The sequence below is a fragment of the Geotrypetes seraphini genome, chromosome 9 (assembly GCF_902459505.1).
Source record: "Geotrypetes seraphini chromosome 9, aGeoSer1.1, whole genome shotgun sequence".
Lineage (NCBI taxonomy): Eukaryota > Metazoa > Chordata > Amphibia > Gymnophiona > Dermophiidae > Geotrypetes > Geotrypetes seraphini.
Window position 1 is genome coordinate 143,784,084 of NC_047092.1, and position 21,424 is coordinate 143,805,507.

The following is a 21,424-nucleotide window of genomic DNA, read 5'->3' on the forward strand; positions in this document are numbered from 1 at the left end:
CCTACTCAGATGCAGCAAGACTCGGACAGCTACAACAATCTTAAAACCACCTTGATTGTAACCACAGAAAGGTGGTATTTCAAGTCCCTTTACGTGCCCCTTGAACTTGTAAATATATAGAATACCAGCACTTTTGCAGGTAAGTTTACACTTACAAGTGCTAGCAGTACACCCATTCTATCATAATTGGAATTATACAATTGCAAAACCAACAAAAATTTAACCTCCTCTTTTACTAAGCTGTGGTAGAGGTTTCAATCGTGACCCGATACCTAAATGCTCTGACACTCATAGAATTCCTATGAACGTTGGAGCATTTAGCGCCCCAGGCCAAGGTAGAAATGTCTACCGTGATTTAGTAAAAGAGGGTCTAAATTTGAGAGTTATTTATTTAAAGTTCTTTAAGCTGTGTATGAATAATTGTAACAACGGCGAAACTAAAGTAGATATAATAGAATTGCTAATCAATGCGATGGATGTGCTTGTTTTTGAGTGCAAATTTGTGATAGGTAAGTACAGACCTAATTTGTTTTAGAATTGCCTTTAAAATAACTTTTTCCTCTAACAGTGGCAGTGGACAAATCTGGCTTTTCAACTAGAGATGTAATAATTCAAAACTGAACTCAAACAAAGCATGCAATATGGATTTTCCCAAGGTTGATTGGCAAAACCTATACATATTCCTTGCCAGATCTGGTTAAAGTATAAAGTTGTAAAAAAAAAACAAAAATCCCTAACAGGCCAGCTGAGACAAGAAAATCTGCAGAAGAGTTTCTCAACTCTGGCTCATATTTCTGAGTTCCAATCCCCAAACCACCTTCCTCTCCAAATCCAAAAACCTCTGGTACGTCCTTCTCCCTTAGCTATGACCTACACATGTCTGCTAAACCCACTTCTCCTCATACTCTCCTACCTACCCACCCACCCCCACCCTTAGAACCCCCTTCATCCTTAGAGGTGATCCCTGATGTCTAGTGGGTTAGGACAAAAGTGGTCCCTCTCCATTCCCATACTGGCTGACTCAGAGTTCCAAAATGACAGTGGTGACCCCTGGTGGTAGCCTAACAGTACCATTGATAGGGGTTAAGTTTGCCATATAAGGGCAATTGCTATTGCTGCCACAGATTTGTCATGGTATATCGAACTGGGTGGTGAACCTCTGTTAATGAAATTTGCACAGCTCTATTCTCACTCAAGTCTTTCATTCCACTTATCTAGAATGGATTCATTTTAAGCTTCCCAATATGTTCTTTTAATCTCTGTATAATATGGCAAAGGTCTGCTTCACAACACCTTATACCATTCTGATGGCTGCCAACAGGTCAAGACATATGTCTGTGTTTGAAGTCCAAGTCTGGGCTCTTTTCTTTCCATCTCCAGTTTCAAATGGTCTCAGTTGCATTACTGTTGGATTCTGTAGAGTAAAAGAAGACATTCACTTATTTGATTATGAACACTTAAGGCTGCTGTCAAGCTCACACTTCTGCATTGTAATTGCGTGGAAGCAAAATTCCGGGAGCCAACTGAAATGTTTTTCTGCGGTAATTAGATGAAAGTTCAATTACTTCTGTTTTGTTGAAGGGATTATTTATACCTGAGAGCATCAGAACAGGTAACCATCTTGTGAAGGGGTGTGCCATCACTAATCTATCTCCCAGCAGGATTAACTTTCCAAACGAAAACAAACAGACACTACAAAAGGTGACGTCTGGGCCACTTTTAATGAGGATTAGTGTTGCACAAGATTGGGGAAAGACATAAAGATGGCTTTTGGATCTCTATGGGAAACACTCACTGAACTAGCCAAGTTTCCACAATCCACCAGCCCAGCCAAGTTTCTTCTGAATAAGTCAGATGGGTGTGGAAACCTATTTCGCAATGTTGTCTGGACCAACTTTCTATGCAGGATAGACATATGCTTCATCATGAGCCTCCTGTAGAAGAAAATGTTTTGTAGGGTTAAACTTAGGTATTAATATTCAGTGTTATTTTACTTAACACCTAGATTATGAAATAACCAACTACTAATTACCTGACAATTGGGAAAAAAAATCCCTTAATCCATTAAGTGTGTTTTCTTTTAGCCGTTTCATAAAATTCAGTGGGTGATTTTATTACATTAGTCCTTAAAACAACCTGCTATATTACTATAACTGCTTTCCATTATTGTATAGTGTTTATAAAATCTAAAAGTTTATACAGTTTTACACATATTTCATTCATATTAACCTATGGAATTTGTTGATAGAGTCAGTGGTCAAGTTACCTGGAATAATTGGTTTTAAATTCTTAGAGGAACATAACATAAGTTTTTATTTGTATACCGCACAAATGCCTTTCGGTTCAAGGTAGTGATGAACAACAAAATTCCATCAAGGAAAATTGTTAACATTAAGACAAATTAGACCAGTGGTCTCAAACTCACAGCTTGGGGGCCACATGCGACCCGCCAGGTACTATTTTCAGGCCCTCAGTATGTTTATCATAATCACAAAAGTAAAATAAAACATATGATTATATGTCTCTTTAACTATAAATTACAATATTATTAAGACTTAGCCAAAAGGAAAGATTTATAAACTATAATGAGTTTTACCTCATGCAAAACTGTCATTTCTTTAATAAGACATTAACTATTTTTTTTCTGAGGCCCTCCAAGTACCTACATATCCAAAATGTGGCCCTGCAAAAGGTTTGAGTTTGAGACCACTGGATTAGACCATACCATGACACATAGATATTCCCTATCTGTCCCATACAGGATCATAATCTATGCATAGTAGCCTAAAAAATGAATGGTAAGAAGTATGTACATATAATAGAAAAAGAGAAAGAAAACAATATTAAAATCACAATAAAGGAAGAAAAGATTATTAGATTAGAGACAGGTTAGCCATACCACGGCACATAGATATTCACTGTCTATCCCAGATGGGATCACAATCTATGCTTAGTAGCTTAAAGAGTAAATGGTATATACACTTCTCCCTCCGTATTCACGGGGGATGCGGGCGGACCATAGTCGCGAATACGGAAAAACTGCAAATATCTTTCTAAATGTTATTCGCGGTTTTTAGAAAAAGACTTCCGTTTATATTGGAATCACGAATAACTATTCTACAGCGTTCAGGGCAGGCAAGAAAGCAGCGATTTCAGGGCAGGCAAGCAAGCAGCAATTTCTGGGCAGGCATGCTAGGAACAAGACTTTCTCTCTATGGATTCTGGGAAGCAGCGTTTTTCCCAGTGCACACTGGGAAGCATGGAAGCAGCGAATTTGTGGGAGAAAGCATGGTAGCAGCGATTTTCAGAGTGAATGGTAAGCGATACACTTTTTTATTGGTACAGTAAAAGGAAAAAGAACTTTAATGATGGTGTAATTTAGGGGGGGGGCAGAGTCAGCTTCAGAAAAATTGCGAATAAGCGAATCTGCAGATACGGAAACCGCGGATACGGAGGGAGAAGTGTACTACACGTATATAATGAAAGAAGAGAAACAGTATTAAAATCACAGTGAAAGAAAAGAAAAATGGAATGGGAAGGAAAGCAAAATATAATACAAATTAATAGAAAGCTAAAAGTTCAGTTCGGCTCAGTTCAATGTAAGGCAATCAAAGGGTACGATGACAACCGACAAACACGTTTACTCAGCGCGGCAAGCAGGAAGAGCTCATTATTAGCCCAGTAGACATGGGAAGACCACTGTTTTTCTCTGGGACTAAACAACAGGAGCATCCAAAGTTGAAACAGTGCGCTGTGTGTGACATGCCACCTCATACCCACATCCTGCCCACTGCACTGCAGCCAAACAGTGGAAATAATAGACAGAGAGCAATTCATGAGCAGCACTTGGAATAGCCCTGCTAAACAACAAGGAACAAATCTATTCTTTGGGATCTGCTGAATACATCCTAATGGCACAAACTGGCCAGGGTCAGAGGCAGGATGCTGGATTCAATGAAACAGTAATTTGTATATTTTATTTTAAAAGAAAAATTTGGTTTTTGAACTGAGTAATCATAAAATAGGTGGCAACAATTAAATATATTCTTCAAGCCATTCTTCTTTATGTGAATTGAACAAAACATTTTGTTTTCACTGGAGTTTGAATACTAAAATGGCACAAAGGTGTAAAAAAAATTCTTACATTAATATACGAGAGGCCATTGAAAAGTTCTCAGCCCAACCAAGAAGAGAATGATGTGGAGTCACAAAACTTACAAGTTATTCCACAGCTTTCTTGACACTTTGCATTTCATTTCATATCATTGAAACAAAAAGCGTCAAGAAAAGTGTCGAATAACTTGTAAGTTTTGTGACTCCACATCATTCTCTTCTTGGTTGGGCTGTGAACTTTTCAGTGGCCCCTTGCATAGCTAGATAAGTCTAGGTCAATCAAACTCTGATTAAAATGCTAGTTTTTAAATTATGGAGATGGGTGGTTCATTTGACCAGCCAAGGCAAGGAGTCTGCTACCCAAATCTATATATTTATTCAATTATCTATGCTGTTCTCTCAAGAGAGCTCAGAATGGTTTACATTAATTTATGCAGGTACTCAAGCATTTTTCTGTTTGTCCTTTTGGGCTCGCAATCTATCTAATGTACCTGGGGCAATGGGGGGGGGGGAAGTGTGGGTTTGAACCCACAACCTGGGGGTGCCGAGGCTGTAGCTTTAACCATTATGCCACACACCCTCCCTATCTAACAAGACAAAGCTCCATGCAGAACTAATACAGCCTACTATCCAGGACACGTGCACATGCATGCATCCATAAATATTTCTGGTTCCAGAATAAACCATACCTCTGTCCATATCTCTTTGGGTCCCATGGCATATACAGAAAACGCATTAGCGTTTAGCACGCGCTAATGCAATTAGCGCACGCTAATCGGTTAGCACACCTTAGTAAAAGAGGGCCTAAGAGGGGAAGTCATCATCATGGCATGATGAGGAGTGAATGAGTCATCTAATGGTTAGTACAGCAGCCTGGAACTTGGGGGACTGAGTTCAATTCCTACTACAGCTTTTTGTGACTCTGGGCAAGTTGCTCAATCCTTCATTGCTCCAGGTACAAAATAAGTACTTGTATGTAATACATACTGTATGTAAACCTCTTTGATTATAACCACATAAAAACAGTATATATCAAATCCCATCCCCTTCTCATCATTAAGATGTGTTATTTTTCTGTTAACTCAGGTTATTAGTAACTAGGATCCCCTTTTACAAAACCATTGTAGTGATGTGCGGCAGCAGCTAAAACCCAAACAAGATGTTAGGAATTAGAAAAGGGATGATAAGCAAGACTAAAAATGTTATAATGCTTCTGTATAGCTCATGGGTTCGACCTCACCTTGAGTATTGCATTCAGTTCTGGTCTCCTTATCTCCAAAAACTAGAAAAGATTCAAAGAAGAGCGACTGAGATGATAAAGTGGATGGAACTCCTCTCATATGAGGAAAGACTAAAGAGGTTAGGGCTCTTCAGCTTGGAAAAGAGACAGCAGAGGTGAGATATGATTGAAGTCTACAAAATCCTGAGTGGAGTAGAGTGGGTAGAAGTGGATCGATTTTTCACTCTGTCAAAAATTACAAAAAAACTAGCGGATACTCGATGAAGTTACAGAATAATACTTTTAAAACCAAAAGGAGGAAATATTTTTTCACTCAGAGAATAGTTAAGCTCTGAAATGCGTTGCCAGAGAATATGGTAAGAGCAGTTAATGTAGCTGGTTTTTAAAAAGGTTTGGACAAGTTCCTGGAGGAAAAGTCCATAAACAGCTGTTGAGACAGATATGGGAGAAACCACTGCTTGTCATCACATTTGTCATGCTGGGTCAGACCAATGGTCCATCTAGCCCAGTATCCCGTCTTCACAGAGGCCAATCCAAGGATTATACTAAAAGGGTAATGAAGCTAATCAAGTGTCACCCTTGACTTCTCTGCTGTTTCTATAGTTCTTTATCCCTCCCCCTAAATCAAGCTGTGTTAGAGTTTGTAGCGCTGGCCAGCAAGGTAAGTGCTCCGACGCTCATAGGAATTCTATCAGCATCTTGATAAAAGGGGCCCTATATTCTTTATATGACTGCTACTACTATCTATCATTTGAAACCATATTAGTTGAGAGATATTTTTCATATCTTCCCAAGCTCATTGCTGGCAAAAGATTAAGAATAATAGAGGATATAGCAGGTCTTCTTCAAATAAAGATCCTATAAGCATATCATGTGTTTCATTTTATATAAACCAAGGTTGAATGGTACTGTGGGAAATTTGGGAAATTAATGCTACCATAGCATTTGGGTAATTTTAATTTCCAAAGAGATGTGGGATCTTATTACTCCATAGAAGCTCTTTCTGTCCATATCTGAAAACATCAAAGGTAATATTCCAAATATAATGTAGTTTTGATGTTATAACCATTGCTATTGCCCCAGCACGAGATATGCAGTGGGGTCTTGTGGTTAAATCCTCAGTTACTGTAAACAACTACTCTTCTTTTTTTTTTTTTTTGCATTGTCTATGGAAGTATTCAAGCAAATTCAATGCCTAGGTATTTATCTTTCCATTAGATTGTTACTCTGTTAAATCTTCTTTAACAACTGATTCATCAAAAGAGAGAACTATTTTTCTCCAGTTAATTTTATAACCAGAGATATTTGAAAAATTAGAAAAGGTTATGAATAGAATTTAGGCTCAGAAACAACATAATGCCATTTGTGAATATGGATAGTTTAGACCAAGGTTCTTCAACCGCCAGTCTGCGGAAATCTCCTGCTGGTCCGCAGAGCTGGCATGTGCATTGGGCCCGAGACAGTGCTCTTCAGCCGCCGGTCCGCAGTGCGATCAATGCACTGTTATCTTCGGGCCAGCTCCCTCTTCCTCAGTGCTCTAGTGCACAAAGCTGCGGGCAGGGGCTCCTATGTGCGTTCTGCGCCTGGACTGGAAGCCTTCTCTCTGATGTCACAATGTCAGAGGGAAGGCTACCAGATGAGGCGCGGGACATGCGAGGAGCCGCTGCCTGCGTCTTTGTGCACTGCAGCACTAAGGAAGAGGGAGCCGGTCTGAAGATAACACAAGGGGCGGCATAAAACGGCCAGGCGGCAGCAGGCCAGAAGGTAAGGCACAGCATGGAGGGAGGGAGACAACAAAGGTAAGGGGAATGATTTTAGTTTCAAATTTAGTGATTGAATTGTGTCAATTTTGAGAATTTACATCTGCTGTCTGTAGTTTGCACTGTTCATGGTGAAATGCATTTGTTTCTTTTCCACTGGGGTTGTATTGCATGCAGAGTCTTGAATCTTAGGATTTTGTTTGTATAAATTAGTACTTTTAGTTTTTGGTCCTGTATTTTCATGGGGTTATCTGTTTTCTGGTAGAAATGAATGTTGAGAAGCATACAGTGTGCGTTGTGTAGTTTAATTTTGTGGTTAACCATTATGTGTTGTTAATACGATTATATTGTGTGTATATATGAAAAATGAATGGAATAAAATAGTGTTACAATTAGTACTATGATGGGGCAGGGTCTGGGGTGGAGATTAGACAGAGATGGGCGGGGTCTGGCCCACGACTTAGCCCAGTGTTCTTCAACCGCCGGTCCGCGGACCGGTGCAAGTCCACAAAATAATTATTTTATTTCCGCTAGTCCATAGGTGTCATAAGGTTGAAGAACACTGGTTTAAACTATGGGGTCTGGGTTTTATTTCTTGAATTGCCACTAATTGTTTTCTTGCAAAGGTGAGAGGATCTAAGCCCAGTTCAAATAATAAAGGAGACAATGGGCATCCTTGCCTAGTTCACCATTGTAATATATTTATAAATGTCAAATCTATTTACTTATTTAATTCATTCATTTTCTAACCCGTCCTCCCCAAAGAGCCTAGGACGGGTTACATACACAATATACAGTTAACAGCTTACAATTTAACCTAGTTACAGTACAAGTTTTTATCCTAACTCAACACATACTAGGGATCTAATGCCAATATCCATGATATACAGTTTACAGGTTACAGTTAGTCATAGATATAGTGCAAGATTTTCAATACAAATTTAGCATGTTTACAAAATATAATGAAACGGCAGAGATTTATTATTAAAATCTGATATCCTGCCCTTCCAGTAATCCCAAGGTTTACAATTAAAACAAAATCACTGAATTATCCTTCGCAATATCAGATTTAATTAACTTTGCTTGCTTGGATAGTTGTGATAATTTTTCAAAATTAACTGCAAGGTAATATTAAGAAGACTGTATGGGAGTGGCCTTAGGGATATAGCCAATTGAAGTCTTAGGTCACTCCCAGTGCATCCCAGAATGCACTGAGAAGGAGGCTTCCTATGGGAAGGGCTTTAGGTGTCTGAGCCAATCAGGCCCTTAGGTCCCTCCCCATGCACCCTGGCCAACCATTCTGAAGAGATGGGCCTGCCAGCCAGAGGGAGTTGGGGTTTCAGGGGGTCATGGGTTCAAAGGGGGGTGCCGGCAAGAAGCAGTGGGCAACCCTCCTGTCGCTGACAGTGGGGAGAAGGGCTTGGGGTGGAAGCAGGAGGGAATGGGCATTTCTCCTGCCGGGTGACTTGCAGTGAAGTTCGGGAGTTCCCTGCCATGGCTGCTCAGCTGATCGCGGCAGGGAGATTTCCTTGCCATGCTCAGTTTAGCGACTGCCTCTATTTGGAATGTAGGCCATCATTTCAAAGGCCTACATTTACGGCGCTTATTGCGACACTAGGGAAATGCCTAGAGTTGCTTAAGCTCACCTAAGGCCACTTCTGGGCAAAACCACACCCATGCCCATGCCCAGCCTTTGGCGAGCTTAAGCATCCCTAGGTACCTCCATGAACCCACGACAGATGCCTACAGGGTAGGCCTGCGTCCGTTTGTTGTTTTTTTTTAGAAAACTTGCATCCCGATTGGATGGTTAGATAACAGTAGGACACCTACCGCCGCCTACAATTGGGATGCCGTTTATAGAATTTGGCCCTTAATATCTATAATTATATGCATTCTTCTGGTATTAAGAGAATTGAGTTGTAATTTTGCTATAGAGGTAATATATAGCATATATACCCCCTGTTACAAAGCCACGTTAGGTTTTTTTATCGCTGGCTGTGACGGTATTAGCTCCAACGCTCATAGGAATTCATGCATGTTTTGCATCTCATTACTATGCAAATCACCTAGCATGTCTTCAGTGATATACCGTAAGATGAGTTAGGGCCCTCCAAGAGATATCACCTTGTTTCCTCCTACCATTGTCTATCAGAGGCAGGAGAAACAGCCCCTGTTCAACAAACTGGAGGAATATTCTGTCATAAGGTAAACACTCCAATAACCTGGTAGAGCCACAAGAGGTCTCTTCTGTTCCTTAGTGAAGCAGAACCTAAGGGTCTCTATCATTGTATGTACCAGAAATCTTTGTCTTTTTACACTGGTTTTCTTTTATGTTTTTGTAGGTGTTTTACTATGCATATATGGGGGGGGGGATTTACATCATATTTCTCTTTTTAAATTCTAGAAAGTTGATTTGCTCTGTGATTTTAGGGAGTAAGGAAGGCTAGAATGGATCATGGACTGGAGTTTGTGCTTTTTCTTTTTGAGTATTCTTACTGTTTAGTTTTTTATGCCTCTTGTAACCAGATCTCAGCTATATCCATTAGTTCTTCAATTACTTTGGGCTGTGTGATATTTTTTCCCCCTTAAACTTTCTAGAATTTTCCTGAATTTCCATTTGTATTTTTCATGTTAATAAATACATGTTGAAAACCAAAAGGCCAATAAATAAGAATTTAATCCAGTTTCTGAGAACAATTTTCAAAAATATGCCAGCAGGTACAGGTATATTTCCCTGCAATGTTTGGACCGATAGGCATGTCCTTTCCTTTGAAAAATTCCCAAACAAAAAGCAGCTATAGAGACAGGAGAGCTCTGAGAAAATGGGTAATGACACGTGCAATGTGGAGAAATATGAATGCTTCTATAGGCATATAGGGTGACATGTTTTCAGTTTTTGTTTACCCAGGTAAATAGCCTTCTACATGAGTAAATGGCTTCTGAAAATTTCCCTCTAAGTATTTATTTACATCACTTATATACTATTGTCAATAACCAAAGCAAATTCAAAATGGTGTACAACAAATGATCATTTCATACATTGCAACAATACAAACAAGCTAAAATTACAATAAAATTCCTAGCCATTTATAATAAAACATAAAACTATTAGGTCATTATCACGGTAGTCAGTGCATAAACGCAACTAGGCGTGATTCTATAAATGGTGCCTAGCAGTTGATTGACAACCATGCCAAATGGTACCTAGGAGTTAGACACTGTTTACAGAATCAGGCCCTTAGGCCTGGATTCTCTATATGGCACCGATATCGGCATCCACCTATAAAGCGGCCACCGAATGTGTGTCAACCACAATGACACATTAGAGAGAATCATCCTCTGGGACAGATACATGCTTGAAATGTAGGGAAACAATAGCATTTTCAATTCACTTGGGTGCTGGAAGGGCGCCATTTATAGAATATCCCCTATAGTGCCAAAGTGGCTTGACTGGATTTTCAGTGGTACTATCTAAGTGCGGCTGCAAATCCATGTATGACCTCATGAATGTGGCTTATGCAGGTAGAAACCACTTCTACCTGATTATGCCCCACTAAATATCAGGCATTATATATTTATTCACTCCTAATACTGGATGTAGTTTAGCAGAAAATAATCCTGCTAAGTTTCCCCAAACCCTTTAGAGCAGTGTCTCTCAAACTGTGTGGCAAGGCACAGTGGTGTGCCCCGAAGAGATTCCGGGTGTGCCACGAAAGATTCCAGAATTTTACATTATTTTAAAAAATTCCCTTCATAAGTACACACTAGAATAGATGACATGTGCGTTACGTACGCAAGAGTCTGTCAATGTTATGAGTGTCTGTGTCCTTAAGGATACAACCGCCCAGACAAGCATCATTCTTTGACATGATTGGTCCTTGAAAACTAACAGCAAGTAATTTTAGTCTTATTTTTTATGCAGTTGTTATCCTAACTTGAGCAACAAAGCAATAAAGGCTTCGTTACCATTTGGACTTTCTTATCTTTGTGAATTTGGATTTTTAGCTCTGACAGAAATTAAATTAAAAAAAAGAGAACGACTGCAGATAGTGGATGATGAAATGCGTGTTTGCTTGTTGGCTATCGAGCTGTATTTTGAGTTAATTTGCATTCAAAAACAAGCACATCCATCACATTGATAGCAATTCTATTCTATCTACTTTAGTTTCACCATTGTTACAATTATCTGTACATAGCTTAAAGAACTTTAAATAAATAACTGTCAAATTTAATTTTATGTTGGTTTTGCAATTTTATCATTTCAATTATAATGTGACGCGAGAAAACATTTGCTCTCTTTAATGTGCCAGAGCTAAAAAAAAAAAAAAAGTATGAGAGATACTGCTGTAGACTTTGATGAGAGGCCCAGGATATTCCTTGAAATCCTAAAGCAAATATGATTCCAAAGAAAGTAAACAAGGTGCAAGTCTTACAAAGTGTTTGTATAGTACAGACTGCTGGTCACCAAATCTATACTGGAGAAGTGATACTATGGGATAATGAAAGAATTGTCCAAAATTAAAGGATCAACATATTCTCAAAGGTTGGTATGGAAGAGCATTCAGGAATAATTCTGATAGGGTCCAATAAAGCCAAAAGCTGTGAAATAATTCAGCGTTAATTACTGGTCCCCAACAGTCGCTTCATGTGTTGATCAGCCAGCCCAGTCGGTTTGCAAGATTTCTTTAGTGAATCGCGTCCCTGCCTACTTTGCATGTCGTTTCCCTCATTTGCATGCGCGATCGGAGTCGGATCGGCAGAGAGGTAAGTGAATCGGGCCGGAGTAAAATTGGGTTGCAAAGGGGTCGCAAATTGATCGGTTCACTAAGCAAACTGATTGTGTACCGATCGTTTTGCAACCCAATTTTACTCCGGCCCGATTCACTTACCTCTCTGCCGATCCGACTCCGATCTACGCATGCAAATGAGGGAAACGACATGCAAAGTAGGCAGGGACGTGATTCACTAAAGAAATCTTGCAAACCGACTGGGCTGGCTGATCAACACATGAAGCGACTGTTGGGGACCAGTCGCAAACATCCTTTCCAACTCTCCAGCTCCATTGCCACCCTGCTCTCTGCTGCCCCAACAAAAATATTTATCTCTCTACCCTGACAAAAAAACAGTGCTCTTAATTCAAATTCATATATATATTACATTACATTACATTACGGATTTCTATTCCGCCTATACCTTGCAGTTCAAGGCGGATTACAAAAGATTTGACTGGACATTTTCCAGTGAAGATACACATTTTATTTTATTTTTTTTTATAACAGAGGAGAGATAGCTGGATAGATTCCGAGGGGAACTTCCGAGTTGGAGGTAGATTGAAAATGCAGAACTAGTGATTTAAGTAAATAGATTACAGTTAGAGTAGGTAAGATTACTATACATTTCAGGGATCTGTTTACTTGGTAGGTGTTTTGGGGTTTTGGTTTTTTTTGGTTTTTTTTGGTTTTTTTTAGGGGGGAATTATCTGGAGGTATGGTGATGATATGGTGATGAGGGTTAAGATTTTTGGATGAATTTTTTGAAGAGTAGGGTTTTGATTTCTTTTCGGAAGGTTTTGTAGTCGTCCGTTGTCGTCAGCAGGTTGGAGATGGTATGGTTGAGTTTTGCTGCTTGTGTTGCTAGAAGGTTGTCAAACATTTTCTTGCGCTGTGTGCCTTTGAGTGGGGGGAAGGCAAAAGGGTTTGGATTTCTTCTGTGTCTTGAGGTGAAGATCTGGTTTAGGCGGCAGTTTAGGTAGGAGGGGGAGGAGCCGTTTAACACCTTGAATAATAGGCAGTAGAATTTGAATTGGATTCGCGCTTGTAAGGGTAGCCAGTGAGAGTCTATGAAGGCGGTTGTAATGTGATCATATTTTCTCAGGGAGTAGATCAGTCTGAGGGCGGTGTTTTGTATGGTCTGAAGTTGTTTTATCATGATGGTTGGACAAGGTAGATAAAGGGAGTTGCATGGAATTCAAACCACACAACTTTCGCCAGTTCATTGAACTGCTCCAAACAAAACAAAAAAAAAAAGATTGCTAAACTCAATGATGGCACTCTTAAAATAGTCCCTTTGCTTTCTCCTTCCAGCAGAAGCAGTCGAGCCTGGCTGCCTCTGTATCGAACGGTCAGATCAGCTTCACAAACACGGCTTTTAAAACTGCACAAAAGCTCCACGTGGAAAAAGTGCAGGGCAGATTCCAAAACGAGCGAGTACAGTATTCTCCAACACGCCTTCTTCCCATGCTTTTGCCAAAAGTCTGCCTCTGCCTCAAGCGCCTGCTTTCCTTCTCATCATTTGCCCCATGCCTTTTGAGTGACCGAGATGGCCCAGACTCTCCCTTTACTGCCCCAACCCACTGCCCTGCTCTGTGCCCGAATCTCTCCTGCTGCCCTGACTCTCCTGCCCTTCCCCGCATTGCGAGCCCGTGCTTTTAACCCACGGGTTAAAAGCAGGTTAAAACCACGGGCTCGCTGGGCTAGTAAAAAAAAAAAGTCGTGGCTCTTTGATGCATGCGCAGATCATCTACAGATAGTCTGTGCATGCGTCAGGATCGCACATTAGTGATCCATGCGGTCCGAGGGGGGCATTCTTCCGATCACCCTCATTTTAATTTTTTTATTTTGGGAATTGGTCGGGCCTGCCCAGATCGGGCACGGAAACGAGGTTTGTGAATCTAGCCCTTAAACAAATTTAAAAAATTGAATTCCACAGGAATTTTACCTCATTCACCTATTTGACCCTGCTGCAGAAATATACTGTACAGTGGCAATGTTACCTACATTAACAGTGCTTGTTTCAAGTTTATTAAATTTTTGTTATGTACGCAATATCAAAAGCTTCAAAGCGTATAACATTTTAAAAATGGGGGGGGGAGAACAAAATTCTTTTATGCAATTACATTCAAATTCTATCCATTCTAATACATAACTGGTACGGAAGGTGAAGGGGATGAACTACAATCTGTAAAGAGAGAAAGAAAACATTTAGCGGGGAGAGCATTTGGTAGGTAACACAAAAAGGAAAAAAGAAAGAGAGAAAAAAGAGAGAAAAAAAAAGAAAAGAAAAAGAGGAATCTATAATCTATACATAAGTCTAATTTAAATCTAAGAAGTTTGGTGATTTGTAAAATTATGTTGTCTGTTTTCAAAAGCGTCTTGTCTCGCTATCCAGTAACATCCATCCCTGCTGTGGGAACCCCCCAGCCGTCCCCAAAAGGACCTTATCATGAGGTTCATCTGAAGAAATGCACCTTGTTTCATTGGAAGATACCGGATGAAAACCTAATCTAAGTGCTGTGTTTTGGGGGACATGGCTGGGGGGTTCCCACAGCAGGGCTCTCTGCTGTTCTTTATATGCACTTGAGTGGTTTGAAATTTCGTATCACTTATATTTGATATATCACCATTGTTTATTATTTGATATATCACTATTGATTATATTGAGCACACTTGACGTGTCCACTGATGGTGTGCAGGTGAAGTGTGTTAATTGTCCACAGAATCTCCTATAAAATAGCATTATTAACATTCAAAATATTAACAACTAAAGCCCCATCATTCCTAGAAAGGCACATTATTCCATATATTCCTACTAGAAGTTTGAGATCAGAGGACAAAAGCCTTCTAATAATTCCATCGCTTAGTATAATAAATACAAGACAAGATACAATCTTTGCGGTTACAGCGCCCAGAATATGGAATTCTTTACTATCATTTATTAAAGAAGAAAAATCACTAAGTAAATTTAAAGGACTGTTAAAATGCTGGTTGTATAAGGATGCCTATGAGACATAATCGGTGGGTTCTCTTTTGACTCACATTTTCTTTGCTTTAGGTTCTGAGAAAAAAACCCAACAACTTTTAATTTCCTTTTTACTTTTTATTATACTTTTAAAATTTTTACCCTCCTTTTGTACTTACCTTTCATGTTTCCTTTACTATGCTTATTGTAGTTCTTCCCACTTCCCCTATGTATAAGTTCGTAATGTTCGTGTGTTGGTTGTAGTTAATAACTAAGACCTTGTTTTTAATTGTAAATCGCTCTGAATTTATGATATTGCGATAAATCAAAATTTTAATAAAACTTGAAACTCCTCACACTGAGGACACGTCGTTTTCACATTATAAATTATTTGAGTTGTAGCATTTTGTGCATTGTGGAGCCTCTGCTGTGAGAACCTAAACTAAACTAAACCTTAAGCTTATATACCGTATCTTCTCTATAAGGATAGAGCTCAGCACGGTTTGCAAGAGTTTTGAAGAGAAGAAAATATAAGAATTAGTGATTGTATAGAGAGCAGCGGAATTTTTCACTGGGAAAAAAGAGCAAGCAGATTTCCACAGCATTCAGATTTTTAGCTGGGTGACCAGGAGGCCTTTTCGGGGATGTTTTTAGTTCGTAGCATGGGAAATAGTGCCTATACATGAAAATTCTAAGAGTGTATTCACACACTCCTTGGCTGCCACAAAAGCAGGGGCATCCACATGGATGTTTTTAGCATATATAAATTATACTTTCTAAATTTCAAAGAGAAACTACCTCAGTCATTTCTCACTGACAATTTACTGTAAGTAACTATTCAAATACTTTGCAATTTGAGCTATTAGAATATTTCAATACAATGCAATACAGTGTCTTATATACCACAATTCTCTGCAAGGAATCAATATGGTTTACAATAAGAGTTAGATCAAGTTCTTGAGGTTACATGTGTAAGCCAGATATTGTGGTTGTTAGGGGAGGAGGTGAAAGATAGGAGAATGTCTATAGAGAGAAGAGATATGTTTTACATTTTTTTCTGGACGTCAAGGTAAGTGGTGGGTTGTCTTAGGTACATTGTCAGTTTATTCCAAATAAAAGGTCCTTGATATTCAAAGGCAGCCTCAAACATCTTCCGTCGAACTAGTTGAGGTGATGGGAAGGATAGTTTGAAGCATTTCAATACTCATGGATTAAAGAAATAGTGTGGGACTTTAATATTAGAGGTTAGTCCACCTGAGTTTTCTCCATAGATCTATTTATTAACCATGTAGGCTATCTTGAACTAGATTCGCTTTTTCATTGCAGTGCAGTTGTTCCAACAGCGGACTTGTCCTCTCATACTGATTCTCTCTGAAGATTTGTCTGGCAGCTGTGTTTCCCCCTCAATGGGCACTGTAAAAGCCATTAATGCAGGTAAAGGGCAATTTACACAGGTGAAATGTCTAGACCAGAGGTAAGCAATTCCAGTCCTCAAGAGCCACAGGCAGGTCTGGTTTTCAAGATGTCCACAATGACTACGTATGATATGGATTTGCATGCACTGCCTCCTTGAGATGCAAATCTATCTCATGCATATTTATTATGGATATCCTGAAAATCTGACCTGCCTGTGGCTCTTGAGAACTGGAATTGCCTACCCCTGGTATAGACCAATTCTGGTCCTCAAGAGCAGGAGCCAGGTCAGGTTTTCAGGATATCTACAATGAATATGTATGAGATGGATTTGCATGCACTGCCTCCTTGAGATGCAAGTCTCTCTCATGCATATTTATTGTGGATATCCTGAAAACCTGACCTGGCTCCGGCTCTCGAGGACTGGAATTACCTTCCACTGGTCTAGACTAATAATTACCATACTGGGATCGGCTAAAAATAGCTTGCAAATTCCCATAGAATGTGAACTATTCACCATGAATATAAGAAGCATTCCTGTAGGCATGTTTAGGTTTGAAGGAGAGAAAAACAGCATGGATTGAATTCTGTAAACGGCACCCAGAAAACTGGTGTCTAAAAAATAGCACTCGGTGCTATTCTATAAATGGTGCTCAACGTTAGGTGCCATATGCAGAACAGCGCTTAGCTCCAGAAACCATGCCTAACTCTAGGCATGACTATTTACACCAACTGAAACATGGTATAAATCCTCACACCTAAATTAAGCAATGGTTCCCCTTTTTCCTCAACTATGCGCATAAATCCAAGAAACATCCTCAGTCTGCCCATGACCCTCTCATTTCTGCAACCTAAATTTAAGCATGTTAATTTTAATTAAAATGATTCAAAATGTTGTGTGATCGTGGCACCGAGGTACCCCACTGGGGCTGGTCTCAGCATGGTGATACAAGGTCGCTTGTTGGGAAGATTGGAGAAGACGTGACAGCGTTGGAGCTCAAGTCATCTTTTGTCAGCTAAGTCCTTGAACGTGCCTCCGGGTGACTTTGCCCTTTTATTAAACCTGTGCTCTTCTGTGAGGGAGTTTTTTTCCAGGAAATCATTAAAAACTTATTTATTTGATAAGCAAGAATGCTGATTTTAATTTTACGATGTGGTTCTATTTTTATTTTTCTAAACTTTTTATTTTTTAGTAATATTTGAAACTGTATTTTAACTAATGCTGTATCTGTCTGCCGTATAAAGTATTGTTTTTATGAAATTGTATTTTTTTGCTAAATTATTTCAATTTTTTTCTGTTGTGAACCGCCCAGAACTGCTGGTAGGGTGGTATATAAGAAATAAATTATTACTATTATTAATTTTAATTAAAACCAATTAGCACCAATAATTACTCAAGATCCAAATGATCAGTGGTAATTGGTTTGTTATTCAATTAAATTGTGCATGCAAATTTGTGCACACAATTTTTAGCACTTTTTATAGAATTTGGGAGCTTGTGTACAGCCAAAGTGATTTTCATATTATACTGTATACAGGTACTTTGGCTGACCCTAGTAGGGTTAAGTGACTTGCCCAGGGTCACAAGGCGTTATATGGAAATTGAACCTGGTTCCCCTAATTATTAGCCTACTGCACATCTGATTTCAAATGTACACTGGTGTTTTATAATCTGTAAAGTGGTTATTGAAACAGTCAAGGGGGCAATTCTATAATTTGATAGGTGCCTTGATGCCACCCTTTGAATGCCAAGTCTATAACAGCATAAGAACATAAGAATTTGCCACTGCTGGATCAGACCAGTGGTCCATCGTGCCCAGCAGTCCACTCCCTCGGTGGCCCCTAGGTCAAAGACCAGCCCTACCTCCTTACGTACTGGTTCAACAGGAACCCGTCCAACTTTGTCTTAAATCCCTGGAGGGTGTTTTCCCCTATAACAGCCTCCAGAAGAGTGTTCCAGTTTTCTACCACTCTCTGGGTGAAGAAGAACTTCCTTACGTTTGTACGGAATCTATCTCCTTTCAACTTTAGAGAGTGCCCTCTCATTCTCTCTACCTTGGAGAGGGTGAACAACCTGTCTTTATCTACTAAGTCTATTCCCTTAGCACCAAGGTTCTGTCATAGAATACTAGCAACAGTTGGCCCTGATGTGCCTACATTTAGGTGTGCCAACTCTACCAGGTCTAGAGCTATCATAAGTTGGCATGCCCAAGTGCGCCATTTATGTGCACAACTTACAGTATTCTATAAGGTGCACACATCAGTAGGTGTCAAACCCAAGTTCTGCCAATTGCAGTTATATAATATGGCACTTTAATGAATACCCTCATAGAATAGCACATAGTATACTTATATGCATAAGTGTCAATTAAGGTGGGTATATCTGCATGCCCTGAAAGTTTTCAGAAGCCATCATTGTATACCACAGGGAAGTAAACACTATCCCTTGGCTTCTATAAATAGCACCAAATGTGCACATGATCCTGAGATCAACTTGTAAATTAATTCAGAGGCAGTGGAATATGTTTTTGTATGGGGGAGTCCAAGCTGCACATGAAAATGTCCTCTTCCTTGTCTGTTGATATTATGCTAAATTATACTGTAGATACCAGTATCTAACTTCATAGCAGACTCAAATCTCAAAGTATGTCTTGGCTGATTTATTTTCATTAACTGTTTCAAACCCCAGGGGTCTTCTGCATACAAATTCTGATGCACCTAAAACAGAATCTTAAGCTCCATTCTGAAACATATTGGTAATCAATTCAAACCTTTGAATACTGGGGGTCTTGTGCTACCTGTGTCCTACACCAGCAATCATCCTTGCCACAGCATTATGAATAGCCTGCAATGCCCTGCACCATGAAGACTAAGGGCTCCTTTTACAAAGGCATGCTAGAGCCTTAACGTGTGGAATAGTGCGTGCTAAAATGCCGGGTGCACTAGCCGCTACCGCCTCCTTTTGAGCAGGCAGTAGATTTTTGGCTAGCGCACCTTCGTAAAAGGAGCCCTAAATGCCAAGGTACATGGCATTACAGTAATCTAATTACAAAATCAGCGTTGCCTGTACAATACACCAAAAAATCTGAAACAAATATCATAGATTTTACTCTCCATAATAATCGCATCTGGAAGAAACAACATTGAATCACTTGCACAATTCAATCTTGCGTACTTAAGGTTGCATCTAAACACATTCCCTATTTATTTATTGGTAACATCAGTCCTCCAATGGCCACAGTAGAAGGCCAATCCAGATCATCCACCCTGCCTAACATGATTTCAGTTTTATTTACATTAAGAGTGAAATTCATCAACAGATGCTAAGCAATTTAGCATGCTGACCACATTAGCGCATGCTAATGATTAGCATATGCTAAATGCTAAGATGCCCATAGGAATATAACGGGCATCTTAGCATTTAGCACGCAATAATCATTAGCATGCACTAATCTGGCTAGCACATGCTAAATTGCTTAGCACCCATTGATAAATTCCCCCTAAGAAGTAATTTGTGTACCTACATCCAGGTTTTAATAACCTCTAAATAGTTTGTCAGCTGATTCTGATAATATCCCAATTTCCACTCAAAGGAAAGAAAAATTGCCTATTGTTTGCACAGATTCTGTATTACATGAGTATTTATAGATCACTATACCCCAGAAGGAGTTCAATGTGATTTACAATTTAGAAGAGCCAGGCCATGTTCAGAATTTTACATTATTTCAAGTTTCCAAGTTTCCAAGTTTACTATACAGTTTGATTAATCTATATTCTAGGCGATATACAAAATAGTGCGAATATTTAAAAACATAGGTAAGTTATTACATAGACAAACAATATTTCAAAAACAAACAACTATGAAAAAAAAAGAAAAAAACAATATAGAAACAATAGGAAAATTATTTAAAGGTTACCATCTGTATCAAGTTCAATATATAAAGGTAACAACATTAGGAGGGAAGATGAACATAAAAAGAAGGAAATATAAGATAAAGAGGGATTGTAAAATCATTTATTCACTAAAAGCATCATTAAAAAGGAAACTTTTAAGCTTAGTCTTGAATTTGTCTAAGTTCTTTTCTTCTCTTATATAAAGTGGGAGATCATTCCAAGACTGGGGGGCAGTCACTGAAAAAATAGTAAGACGTCTCGTATTAATGACTCTCAATGAGGGAATGGCCAATAAATGTTGATCCTGAGATCTCAGTGTTCTAGAAGTAGTGTAAGGAATTAAAACTCTAAAAATGAAAGCGGGGGTTTGAAATATTAATGATTTAAAAGTAAGCAAACATATTTTATATAAAATGCGGTGTGCAACGGGGAGCCAGTGTGATTCCTTAAGTAAGGGTGTGACGTGGTCGAATTTATTTGCTTTGTGAATTATTTTAATAGAGGCGTTCTGTATAATTTGAAGACGTCTGATTTCTTTTTGTGTCAAGCCCTTAAATAAGGCATTACAATAATCAAGTTTGGAGATAACTAGAGAATGTATTAGAATATTCAGGGATTTTGCACATAAGAACTTGGCGACGGAACAAATTTGGCGCAGTCTGAAGAAAGTAGATTTAACCACATTGCTTATGTGATCGTGGTATGATAATTTATTGTCAAATATTATTCCTAAGATCTTAATATTTTGGTGTATCTGCAATGGAGTGCCTTTAATGGAAATTGGAATAAGCGGTGTGCTACAGTCCTTCCATGGAAAGAGCATCACATTGGTTTTATGAATATTTAAGGATAGTTTATTAGCATCTAGCCAATGATGAATTTGATCCAGTTTGTCGTTTATTGCTGTTATTTCCTGTGTATTATTGGGATCAATTGGATGTAATATTTGTATATCATCGGCGTAGGCGAATACCGAGAATCCAATGGATTGACATAAGGTCAAAAGTGGAGCGAGAAAGATGTTAAATAAAATAGGAGAAAGTATTGATCCTTGAGGGATACCAATTAGGGATACCAATTTCATTAGGGTTCATGACATAGATACCTTGGTTTGTGTTCATTTGTGTTTCTGCTCTTATCCCAAAGCTTCAAAACCAGTTCCCAAAGATGATAAATAAAGATTAAATATAAAGACCAATAATGCTGACTCTTGAGTCATACCTGTTGGTATTGACAGCAATTTGGACACCATATTAGTACTTTTCAC

General features: G+C 39.0%; 1 long non-coding RNA gene across 1 annotated transcript in view; it reads right to left on the reverse strand.

Annotated features, from left to right (window-relative positions):
* Positions 1-400: 400 nt before the first annotated feature.
* LOC117366970 overlaps positions 401-21,424 on the reverse strand; it is a 63,931-nt gene continuing 42,907 nt past the window's right edge. The window contains exon 2 of the long non-coding RNA XR_004540671.1: positions 401-1,414. This is a non-coding gene — a long non-coding RNA (uncharacterized LOC117366970). The remainder of the gene's footprint in view (positions 1,415-21,424) is intronic.